We start from the raw sequence: 12,780 nt of genomic DNA on the forward strand, positions 1-12,780 counted from the left end.
ATTTTTTTTTTCAGTACTCCAGGGACTGGGAAAGTTGTGTTTTTTAAGGTATGGATGGAGTTCTAGGTTTTCCCCCAAACAGTGAGTGCTTTAGAGATCAGCTTTGTTCCAGTGATTGGGAAGGTTTAGGTTTGGATTTTAATGCCCCCAGGTAAGGGGCCCTCCTTTAAAAGAGGGAAGGGATTTTGGATTGTTTTTCCCCTGGAAGTTTTAGGTTTGCCCCAGGGATTGGAGAAGTTTAGGGTTAGATTTGGTATTCTCCTGGAATTGGGGTGCTCTAGGTCTAGTTTAAATTTATCCCAGGTGTTGTGTTTTGGGGTGCTGAGAACCCCAAAATGCAAGGGTCCAAGGCAGGGTCTTCTTTGAAAGAATTCAACCACTCAAGCCTTTTTTAGTCAGAGTAAGGAGGTTTTATTATAATACCAGTTAGGCAGGCAAGATTCCTAGTAAATCTTTGTGATTGTATTGCTAATAAGAGAGGACATAATTCCTAGTTAGTCTGCAACTAAATGGGAGGAATTAATACTTATATACAAGAAAAGACTGTGAGAAGAGCTGGATGAGATTAAGGAATGGTAAATAGCCTGGTGTGGTCCAAATGCAGACAACGATAGGGGTTAAGTGGTCTGGGCTGGGTGGTAGACCCCAGTGAAATGGTCAGTTAAAAGGATTATTGAATCTGTGGAACATTTTATACCATTTTATATCATTTTTAATTTCAACCAGACCCAGAGCCTGAATTAATGAGTAACTGGAAGAAGATCCAGGACCTGGGCTTCTTTGTTCTCTAAAGTTTGTTCAGGAAATACCCTTACCTCTGTCAACAAGGCCAGATCAGACTGACCTAAGGACATTCTTACCCCTGTTAGCCATTAAAGGATGAGACCCTAACCCCAAAAGAGACTACTTCACTTAATATTCTATGGGTACTATGTTATGAGACATATACTATGTTAATGAGACACAGAGATGTTGGGCTGTAGTTTTAACTGACCTTTGTCAACATTCTTTACAACCCTATTCCATTAAGGGAAATCCTTGTATCATGGTTAAACATACATGGGGATCATAAAATTGAGTAACATGCTGAATTGTGACTGTTCTAAAAAAATATATAAAACCTGTTCATTCCTCTGTACAAGTCAGTCAGACTCTGACTGGTTCAATCCATGATCATGTCTGTCTGCTATGTTTAAAGGGAATGAATAAATAATGTATAAGTAATATGAATTTTCCTATCACCTAGCTCTGTTGTTTCCTTCAATCAAATTTTCAGGTTTGACAGTTATGGTGCTGTGACTCTGATGGAAATGATGGAAATGGGACAATGCAGCCCAACCTTGCCAATGCTTCAGGTGCCATAGGATTCATTTTTCATAGAATTTTGGCCTTGACAAGGTCGGGGGTAAGTTGTCTCCATTCTCAGCTTCCAGGAAGGACTCCCACAAATTTGGCCGAAATTCGAAATTCCCTTTGAACTAGCCTTGGGTTACAAGGACCAACTCGGGTGAAATGGCTTGCTTTGGATTAATCAGGTCCCCTTTGGAGAAAAAAAAAAAGAAAAAGAAGGAAAAAAAGAGAAAAAAAAGGAGATGGCTATGGATCAATCAAAAACTGGAGTTACAGGTCCAACCATTCCTCGACTCCCTCCACCCTATTCCTCACTCCCTCCCTTCCTTCCCTTGGAGACTTTTGATCTGGGGGAGAAAAACTGCATTTTGCTGTTACCCCCTCCCCCTCTGCCTCCCAGTGAAGGCTCTGATACGGAGGGAGGTAACTCTGTTCTGCTACCGTTGCCTTCTCTCTTCCTTCCCTCCCCCTTTCCCCCTTTACCTTAAGGGCTCTGTTTTTTCCTTCTGCCGTATTACTGTTTCATTTCACTTAAAGGCTCTGATTATGGGGAGGATAAATGCATTTTATCCTTACTCCTTGCCTTCCTTTATCTGCCCTAGTCCTCCTCCATCTTCCCTTTCCCCCTTCCTAAGGGATAGGATATGGAGAGTCAGAAAAATCAGGAACACCAAGGCTTCCCCAAAGACCATAGGGGTGCTAATAGCCAAATCCTAAAAGCTTCTAATTCTCTGTTGTTTAAACTCTGAGCTCAGTCTGTATTTGTTCTGTATTTGTTTTGTTAATTGTCTGTTAATTGTCTGTGTGAGAGCGTGTGCTCTATGTCTATACCATGTAAAATCTGAAACACAGGTAGCCAGAGAATTATAAGGCAGCAGTTAGGGAAACAGAGACTCTTTTTTTTGTAATATCTTGTCTAGCCAACTGGACTTGCAGAAAAAAATAGAGCTGAAACATTTTAGCAGATTCTGGGATTGATTATTCATGAAAAGTTTGGAAATCGATTTGTTGGATTTTGGAAGAGAGAACTCCTGAGATTGTAAAATCACTCCAGGAGCTCACTCTTGCTGAAACACCTCCTCCCAATGCTGATCACTTATCATTCCCTACTCCATACCCAGAGTTAAGAGGGAATCTTTTCCCTTAGATTTAAGTGCAAAAAGTTTTGAAGGAGTAAGCAAAAGGTGAAGTTTACTTGAGTTACAGTCACTGAGATCTTTCACCATTGTTGTCCTGTCTCTGACTGAGCCAGGGCTGCAGTAAGAGTTAGAGCAGTTAAAACAAACTCCTCTCATTCCAGATCAGATTAGGAGAAGAGAATGCAGGAGAACTGTAGACAAAACTTAAATCACCCTTCCCTATCTGGCAAAAGGAGGAGAAGGGCAGAAATTCACAGACTGACAGTATCCTGACAGTCCTGTGTCCCCTGGGTAACTTTATAGCTCATCCCTTTTGGCAAAGCTTGGAAGTGTCATCCAGGTCCTATGCATTCTGCCCACTCTTTCCCCAGCAACTGCAAACTGCCCTGGGCTCAGTAACTTCTGAAGTTGTGGGGGAAGGGTGAGGTAGATGGATTTGAACTTTGGTTAGCTTCTCTAAACTCTGCCTCCCAGAATTGTTACCCCTGGGATACCAGCTTCTGCTCTAGGTAACTTCACACTTCTTTGTTCCAATGGCAAAACTGTATTTTAATCTCTGTTTGACCTGTTTCCTGATTTGTAAAGGGAAAATAATAATGATGGTTGTTATGGGATCAAAATGATAATGATTGTAAAATGCTTAAACATAAAGTCTGGTATATGTTAGACACATTATTATTATTTCTCTCTAATTTAATGTAATTGTTAACTTTCAAGGTGGTTTTTGAATACCAAAAGTAATAAGTTGAAAATTTTTCTGTATGTGATAATCTGGAAATGCAATTGATGTCACCTGAAGTTTATTGTTTCTGTATTTTTAAAATTGAATTGTATTTCTAAAATTCTCTTAGATTGTGAAATTTGAGAAGACCATTATGTGGTAAGAAATGATATCATAGCAATTTTAATCTGATTTTGATATATGTGAATTGCGTTTTTAAAGGGATGTGATAAAATTTGGAACTGTTATATTTGGTTATAACAAGAAATAATTAATAATACTGATATTTGCTATGAGAACAGACTTTCCATGTGAAATCTTGTCTATTGTGAGAATATATGTGGTGATTTAAAGTTATAGTTTCAAATGATGAGATGAAAGATTCTCTGTGCAAGGAGATTTAGAAAAGTGTTCACCTAAATTGATAAATGGGTTGTTTCAAGTTTTAAAATGCATGATTATGTTCAGGGCATTGTTACATTTCTAAATTGTGTAATTTGGCAAACAGATATATCAGTAATATTGAAGAAAAATGTGTTTTATAGATAATAATCTTTTCTTTACAATGCTAAGAGTATTGGGCCTTAGAAATTAAAATGTTACCACTAGTGATTATGAATTCAGATTTGATTTGCTCATCCAACTAAGTTATAGTCACCTGATTGTTAATTAATAGATTCTATTTCAAGTTTTAAATACATGATAATTGCTTGTGGTGTACTTATATTTCTAAATTTGTTATATTATGCAACTTGGTTAACATTGCATTACCTATGCCATTAGAAAGATAATTCCTCTTATAATCTAGATGTTATTAGATTAAGAACTGTGCCTAATTAGGAAATTGAGGTTGTTAACTGAAACAAGGACTTTTGAAACCATCTAGTCATGGATTCTTATCAATCTTGCGTAAAGTTTTCTGTGTAGAGGAATTCCTATGAAGTAAGTTTTTTAAAGCCCTGGTAAACCTTGTTATTTTGATAAAGCTAATTAATTGGGTAAACTTATAAGAAACTAAGTGTCCTCCACATTACATCTTTTTGACTAAGGAACTTTGTGCTATCTAGGAATTCTGTATAAATACTTTGAGAATGAGGACATGTTCCACCAATTTAGTTAATGAATTCCAGTGTTTAAGGGTTAATTTGCTTTAAGGAGGAAGAAGGAGATGTCTATCATTTTAAAACCTTATAAATAATTTTCTTCAGAAAAGTTTAGTGAGTATTCCTTTTAACATCCGGATAAATTTTAAACTGTTTTTAAAGAAGGGAAATAATTCTAGAAATGTTTTGAAAAATCTTTTTTTGTGATTTTAAGCAAGAATTAGAGCTTACCAATGTGTACAAGATTTAATTCCTAAAGTGTCCCTTTCCTCCAGAATGAGTAAACAGGGGACATAAATCCATCAACCTGTGAGGGTGGTCATTAACCTCTTTGCTTTGTTTAAGCTGGAATGGATTCCAGTATAGACAGTTGCATCAGTAAAAAGTACTAATTTATAAGCCATTTTGTCTTATGGTTGAAACATAAAGGAAGACTGAATAATGGGTTTGAGAGATTTGGAAAGGTAAACAAAGGTTTGATTGAAAATATTAAAGGCAGATAAGAAGGTTTGGGGACAAATGGGAGTTAGCTAAGCCTCTTCTGTCCCAAGAGAATACTAGTTTCAGACAGTTTAAGTAAGTTGAGAAAGAGTGTGAGAAAGTATTTTTAAAGACAGAAAAGTTATATAGCTTGATTTGATAATTATTAGCTCAATGAAATTTGGGACAGTCCTATCTGAAGGATTTTTATTAGCTGTTTAAGATTTTGTGGGACTACAATTTAATATTGTTTTAAGCTCTGATTACAGGGATAGGTCACATAAAGCCAGTAGTAGAATGTCAGGTATTACAGGCTGAGAACATTAAAGGTGGATGTCTGTGCCTGGGAAAAAGTTTTGAAGACAACCTTGGACACAGCCTAGGTAGGATCTTCCTGACTCTATTTCCCAATTCTGCTATTTCCTTTCTGAAAAGGAAAATCCCCACCTCATTACTCTTAAGCCCTGCTTTCAGTGCCTAGTGACTATATGATTAGCTAACAGATATGACTCATGTCTGGAATCAAACAGAGCTAAGGAAGTTCTTTCCTTCTGTTAAGATATATCACATTGTCCCCCTTTTCTTTCATAGCAAAATTATATTATCAAGAAGTTTTGTAAGCACAACGCTAAATCTATTAGGTAATAGACGAATATTGGAATATCTCTGAGTTATTATAATAGGATGCAGGAATGAATAGCTTACAATTTAAACCTGTATTCATGGCCAAATAAAAAATAAAATAATATAGAGATAAAGTTAGACAAAGTAATAAGGCAAAGATGTAATGTGATAGAATGTCTAATAAAAAAGAGGGGGATAGCAAATTTTGAGGAAAAGCCATAGGATCAGATTGATTCTCCTAAGAATTATGTACAGATGTGTATAATTGTCTCCAAAATTTGTCAATCATGGAAATTCAAACTAATATGTGTTTAGGTAATAAGATCTTAAATTTGGATTTTTGCACAAGAAAATTATATAAGATATTGTTACAAGTAAAATTGTATCTCCTTTCTTAAAGTATCTGTCTGATAATTTTAAAAGGAAGATGAGTTCACTTTATGGTTGGACCTTCATATTTTAAAGGTTTCTTATACCAGTACAAGATTTAGGTGAGGATAGAAACAGCATATGATATATAAACTGAAATACTCTGAAGTTTCAAAAAAAAACAAGGAGAACCAAATTTAAGTGATTGTACTAAATTATATTAAGTAAGAATTATCTGAGAATTTCTAGATCTGAACCAGAGAAGCAGAACTCTCTTTTACTGTCTAGGGATCAGATAACTGCAATCAGGCATCTGGGATTGAAAAAAAGTACTGCTTTAAATGGACATTGGGAATATGTAACTGTGATTTAAAGTTACTTTGTATACAAATTATGCAATTAATTGTTAGAATAAACATTTTAAGCTTTGTTAAGAATGGCTTGTGGTTTATTTTGTAAATGCCATCAAAGAGACATGGTATGACTAAAAAATTAGGATGTTATATGTACTGTGTGCTAGGATACAAGGAATTTAATGTTAGTCAACATTGTTAATAATGATTGCATTACTTTGTATGGTTCATGTTTAAGTTTTCTTGGTTATCTAATGTGTAAATGCAAAACAGGTGACGTGTAAATTTCCCCCCCTCAATACCAGTCTATTGTGAGCTATCTACGTGGTTTGGTCTGTACCTGACTCAATGTAATTGTGCAGTTTTGTGAATTATGAGAACTTTACTGTATTTGTTTAAACTCACCTCTGTGTGGCTGGGATACTGAGCGATTTGTTGTATTTGTTTGAACATAGCCCTGCGTGACTGGGAACTATGTTGTTCTGTTTTTCTCTCAATTATCAAATCATATGTGTTCTGAGAGCTTTTGTCAGATCTGACTACCCCTATAGCTGCCAACTTGTGGATATAGACTCCTTGATCCTTCTGTCACATCTGAGGATTGCCCCTGCTCCTGAGTGGACATCTGAGCCCATAAGAGACTTTGCCCTCCAGTTTCAAAGAGCCTGAAGGGGACAGCATCAGACGCAGACAGCTTTTTCCCAAGAGTCCAGACCAGAACCTGAACAAAGAACTGCTCTTTCCCTTTCTGAGTCCCTTGCATTCCCAAGACTATTTGCCTATGTCTTTGGTATCTTTAGTCATTATGCCCCCTACCCTGAACCCCCTTGCAACTCGCTCCCTCTGTTTGTTTACAATTAGTTTACAATTACTGCCCATCTCAGGGGATGTCCAAACACAGAAAGAAAAAAAAAAACTTAGATAAGGATTTTTAGAACTTCACCCCTGAGGAAGATAGAAGTTTTTCCATACCTTAATTGGTCTTCAGGTGAAGCTTTCAGCTTACCATTCACCAAAAGGAGGAAACGTGGAACATTTTATAGCATTTTATATTATTTTAATTTCAACCAGACCCAGAGCTTGAATTAATGAGTAACTGGAAGAAGATCCAGGACCTGGGCTTCTTTGTTCTCTAAAGTTTGTTCAGGAAATACCCTTACCTCTGTCAACAAGGCCAGATCAGACTGACCTAAGGACATTCTTTCCTCTGTTAGCCATTAAAGGATGAGACCATGGGGGCAGAGCCAAGATGGCAGCAGGAAAGTAGGGACTAGCCTGAGCTACCCCGCCGAGCCCCTCCAAAAACCTATAAAAATGGCTCTGAACCAATTCCAGAACTGCAGAACCCACAAAACAGCAGAGGGAAGCAGGGCTCCAGCCCAGGACAGCCTTGATGGACTCTGGGTGAGGTCTATCCCACACGGAGCTGGGAGCACAGTGGAGCAGAGTGCAGCAGAGCCCAGCGTGAGCTGCTCGGACCAACCAGACCAGGAGCTGGGCGGAGTGGGACCTAGCGCCCTAAATCAGTGAGCTGCAGCAGTCACCAGACTTCTCAACCCACAAACACCAAAGACAACACAGAAGGTTAGTGGGAAAAGCTGCGGGAGTAGAAGGAGTTCACAGTTCGGCCACCAACCCCGGGGCAGCGGAGGTGGGGCAGCTACACCTGCTGTTGCTTCTGGCCCCAGGCCCACCTGGTGGGAGGAATTAAGTGGCGGATCAGAGCAGGAGTGCACAGCCTGCTGAAGATCTAAGCCCAATCCGGATTGGGGGTTCTTGGGGAAGGAGGAGTGCTGGTGTGACAGAGCTGGCACATCCCCTCCCCCCAAACATGGAACATAGAACTCTTTAGTCTACAAGCAGTCATACCCCACTGAAAAACTCAAGGGTCAAGTTAGGTGGTTGGGAATAAGGCCAGGCAGTGAAAACACACCCAGATTCCGTCTCAGACTTTGGATTCTTTCTTTGGTGACAAAGAAGACCAAAACATACAGCCTAAAGAAGTCAACAAAGTGCAAGAGGCTACACCAAAAGCCTCCAAGAAAAACATGAACTGGTCCCAGGCCATGGAAGAGCTCAAAAAGGATTTGGAAAAGCAAGTTAGAGAAGTAGAGGAAAAATTGGGAAGAGAAATGAGAAGGATGTGAGAAAATCATGAAAAACAAGTCAATGACTTGCTAAAGGAGACCCAAAAAAGTACTGAAAAATACACTGAAGAAAACAACATCTTAAAAAAATAGACTAACTCAAATGGCAAAAGAGCTCCAAAAAGCCAATGAAGAGAAGAATGCCTTGAAATGCAGAAATAGCCAAATGGAAAAGGAGGTCCAACATACCACTGAAGAAAATACTACCGTAAAAATTAGACTGGAGCAAGTGGAAGCTAGTTACTTTATGAGAAATCAAGATATTATCAAACAGAACCAAAGGAATGAAAAAATGGAAGACAATGTGAAATATCTCCTTGGAAAAACCACTGACCTGGAAAATAGATCCAGGAGAGATAATTTAAAAATTATTGGACTACCTGAAAGCCATGATCAAAAAAAGAGCCTAGATATCATCTATCAAGAAATAATCAAGGAGAAAATTCTGCAAGCAGCCAGAAAGAAACAATTTGAGTATTGTGGAAACACAATCAGAATAACCCCAGATCTGGCAGCTTCTACATTAAGAGATTGAAGGGCTTGGAATATGATATTCCAGAGGTCAATGGAGCTAGGATAAAAACCTAGAATCACCTACCCAGCAAAACTGAGTATCATGCTCCAAGGCAAAATATGGATTTTAATAAAATAGAGGACTTTCAAGTTTTCTCAGTGAAAAGACCAGAGCTGAATAGAAAATTTGACTTTCAAACACAAGAATCAAGAGAAGCATGAAAAGGTAATCAAGAAAGAGAAATTGCAAGGAACTTACTAAAGTTGAACTGTTTTGTTTACATTCCTACATGGAAAGACGACGTGTCTGATTCATGAGACCTCAGTATTAGGGTAGCTGAAGGGAATATGGATATATATATATATATATATATATATATATATACACACACACACACATATATATATGTATCCATGGATATAGATATAGATATGGATATATATATATATAAAATATATATACATATATAATATGGATATATATGTTTATGTATATATACATATAAGTGAATGTGTATGTATGTATATGTGTGTGTATATATGTGTGTGTATGTATATATATGTATATATATGTGTGTATGTATATATATATAAATATATATATTTTTTATATATATATATATTAAAAAATAAAAATAAAAAAAAGGATGAGACCCTAACACCAAGAGAGACTACCTCACTTAATATTCTATGGGTATATACTATGTTATGAGACATGTACTATGTAAATGAGACACAGAGACATTGGGCTGTAGTTTGTTTTTTTTAATTTATTTAAGATATTTACTTTTCAGCATTGGTTTTCACAAGAGTTTGAATTACAAATTTTCTCCATATTTCTACCCTCCCTCCCCAATCTAAGATGGCGTATATTCTGGTTGCCCTGTTCTCCAGTCAGCCCTCCCTTCTGTCACCCCACTCCTCTCCCATCCGCTTTTCCTTTCCTTTCTTGTAGGGCAAAATTAATTTCTATGCCCCATTGCCTGTGTATCTTATTTTCTAGTTGCATGCAAAAACTTTTTTTTTTGTTTTTGAACATCTCCTTTTAAAACTTTGAGTTCCAAATTCTCTCCCCTCTTACCTCCCCACCCACCCTCCCTGAGAAGTCAAGCAATTCAACATAGGCCACATGCGTATCATCATGTATAACCCTTCCACAATACTCATGTTGTAAAAGACTAACTATATTTCGCTCCTTTCTAACCTATCCCCCTTTACTGAATTTTCTCCCTTGACCCTGTCCCCTTTCGAAAGTGTTTGTTTTTGATTACCTCCACCCCCATCTGCCCTCCCTTCTATCATCCTAACCTTTTTTTACCTTCTTCCTTCTTCTTTCCTGTGGGGTAAGATACCCAACTGAGTATGTATGGTATTCCCTCCTCAGGTCAAATCTGATGAGAGCAAGATTCACTCATTCCCCGCTCACCTGCCTTCTCTTCTCTTCCTACAGAACTGCTTTTTCTTGCCACTTTTATGCAAGATAATTTACCCTATTCGATCTCTCCGTCTCCCTCTCTCAATATATTCCTCTCTCATGCCTTAATTTGATTTTATTTCTTTTAGATATCTTCCCTTCATCTTCAACTCACCCTGTGCTTCCTCTCTCTCTCTCTCTCTGTATATGTATATATATATATATATATATATTTATATACACATGTATATATACACATACATATATATACATAAACATATATATATATATATATATTTATATATATATATATATATGCATATTCCCTGCAGGTACCCTAATACTGAGGTCTCATGAATCATACACATAATCTTTCCATGTAGGAATGTAAACAAAATTGTTCAACTTTAGTAAATCCATTGCAATTTCTTTTTCTTGTTCTTTTTCTGGATTACCTTTTCATGATTCTCTTGATTCTTGTGCTTGAAAGTTAAATTTTCTATTCAGCTCTGGTCTTTTCACTGAGAAATCTTGAAAGTCCTCTATTTTATTGAAAATCCATATTTTGCTTTGGAGCATGATACTCAGTTTTGCTGGGTAGGTGATTCTTGGTTTTAATCCTAGCTCCATTGACCTCTGGAATATCATATTCCAAGCCCTTCATTTCTTAATGTAGAAGCTGCCAGATCTGGGGTTATTCTGATTGTGTTTCCACAATACTCAAATTGTTTTTTTCTGGCTGCTTGCAGAATTTTCTCCTTGATCTGGGAGCTCTGGCATTTGTCAACAATATTCCTAGGAGATTTCTTTTTGGGATCTATTTGAGGAGGCGATCGGTGGATTCTTTCAATTTCTATTTTGCCCTGTGGCTCTAGAATATCAGGGCAGTTCTCCTTGATTATTTCTTGATAGATGATATCTAGGCTCTTTATTTGATCATGGCTTTCAGGTAGTCCAATAATTTTTAAATTATCTCTCCTGGATCTATTTTCCAGGTCAGTGGTTTTTCCAAGGAGATATTTCACATTGTCTTCCATTTTTTCATTCCTTTGGTTCTGTTTTATAATATCCTGATTTCTCATAAAGTCACTAGCTTCTACTTGCTCCAATCTAATTTTTAAGGTAGTATTTTCTTCAGTGGTCTTTTGGACCTCCTTTTCCATTTGGCTAATTCTGCCTTTCAGGGCATTCTTCTCCTCATTGGCTTTTTGGAGCTATTTCGCCTTTTGACTTAGTCTATTTTTTAAGATGTTGTTTTCTTCAGTATATTTTTCAGTATTTTTTTGAGTCTCCTTTAGCAAGTCATTGACTTGTTTTTCATGGTTTTCTCACATCCTTCTCATTTCTCTTCCCAATTTTTCCTCTACTTCTCTAACTTGCTTTTCCAAATCCTTTTTGAGCTCTTCCATGGCCTGGGACCAGTTCATGTTTTTCTTGGAGGCTTTTGTTGCAGGATCTTTGACTTTGTTGACTTCTTCTGTCTGTATGTTTTGGTCTTCTTTGTCACCGAAGGAAGAATCCAAAGTCTGAGACTGAATCTGGGTGCGTTTTTGCTGCATGACCATATTCTCAGCCATCTAAATTGACTCTTGAGTTTTTCAGTGGGGCATGACTGCTTGTAGAATTTAGAGAACTATGTTCCCAGCTTGGGGGGATGTGCCAGCTCTGCCCCACCAGCACTCCTCCTTCCCCAAGAACCCCCAACCCGGACTGGACTTAGATCTTCATCAGGCTCTTCACTCCTGCTCTGATCCGCCACTTAATTCCTCCCACCAGGTGGGCCTGGGGCCGGAAGTAACTGAAGCTGTACTTCTGTAGCTGCCCCACCTCCACTGCCCCTGGGATGATAGCTGAACTGGGAACTCCTTCCGCTCCTGCAGCTGTTCCCACTAACCTTCTCTATTGTCTTTGTTGTTTGTTGGTTGAGAAGTCTGGTAACTGCTGCAGCTCACTGATTCAGGGTGCTAGGGCACACTCCGCCTGGCTCCTGGTCTGGTTGGTCTGCGCCACTCACACTGGGCTCTGCTCCACTCTGCTCCACTGTGCTACCAGCTCCGTGTGGGATAGACCTCACCCAGAGACCATCCAGGCTGTCCTGGGCTGGAGCCCTGCTTCCCTCTGCTGTTTTGTGGGTTCTGCAGTTCTGGAATTGGTTCAGAGCCACTTTTATAGGTTTTTGGAGGGACTTGGCAGGGAGCTCATGCTAGTCCCTGCTTTCCAGGCGCCATCTTGGCTCCACCCCCATCAACATTCTTTACAACCCTTTTCCATTAAGGGAAATCCTTGTATCATGGTTAAACATACATCGAGATCATAAAATTGAGTAACATGCTGAATTATGTCTGTTCTAAAAAAATATTCATTCCTCTGTACAAGTCAGTCAGACTCTGTCCGGCTCAATCCATGATCATGTCTGTCTGCTATGTTTAAAGGGAATGAATAAATAATATATAAGTAATATGAATTTTCCTATAACCTAGCTCTGTTGTTTCCTTCAACCACATTTTCAGGTTTAACAAATCTCTAGGTAGAAATGTGTGGGACAGATCAGGGGCTGGGTTGTGTTC

This window comes from Trichosurus vulpecula, chromosome 8 (genome assembly GCF_011100635.1).
Source record: "Trichosurus vulpecula isolate mTriVul1 chromosome 8, mTriVul1.pri, whole genome shotgun sequence".
Lineage (NCBI taxonomy): Eukaryota > Metazoa > Chordata > Mammalia > Diprotodontia > Phalangeridae > Trichosurus > Trichosurus vulpecula.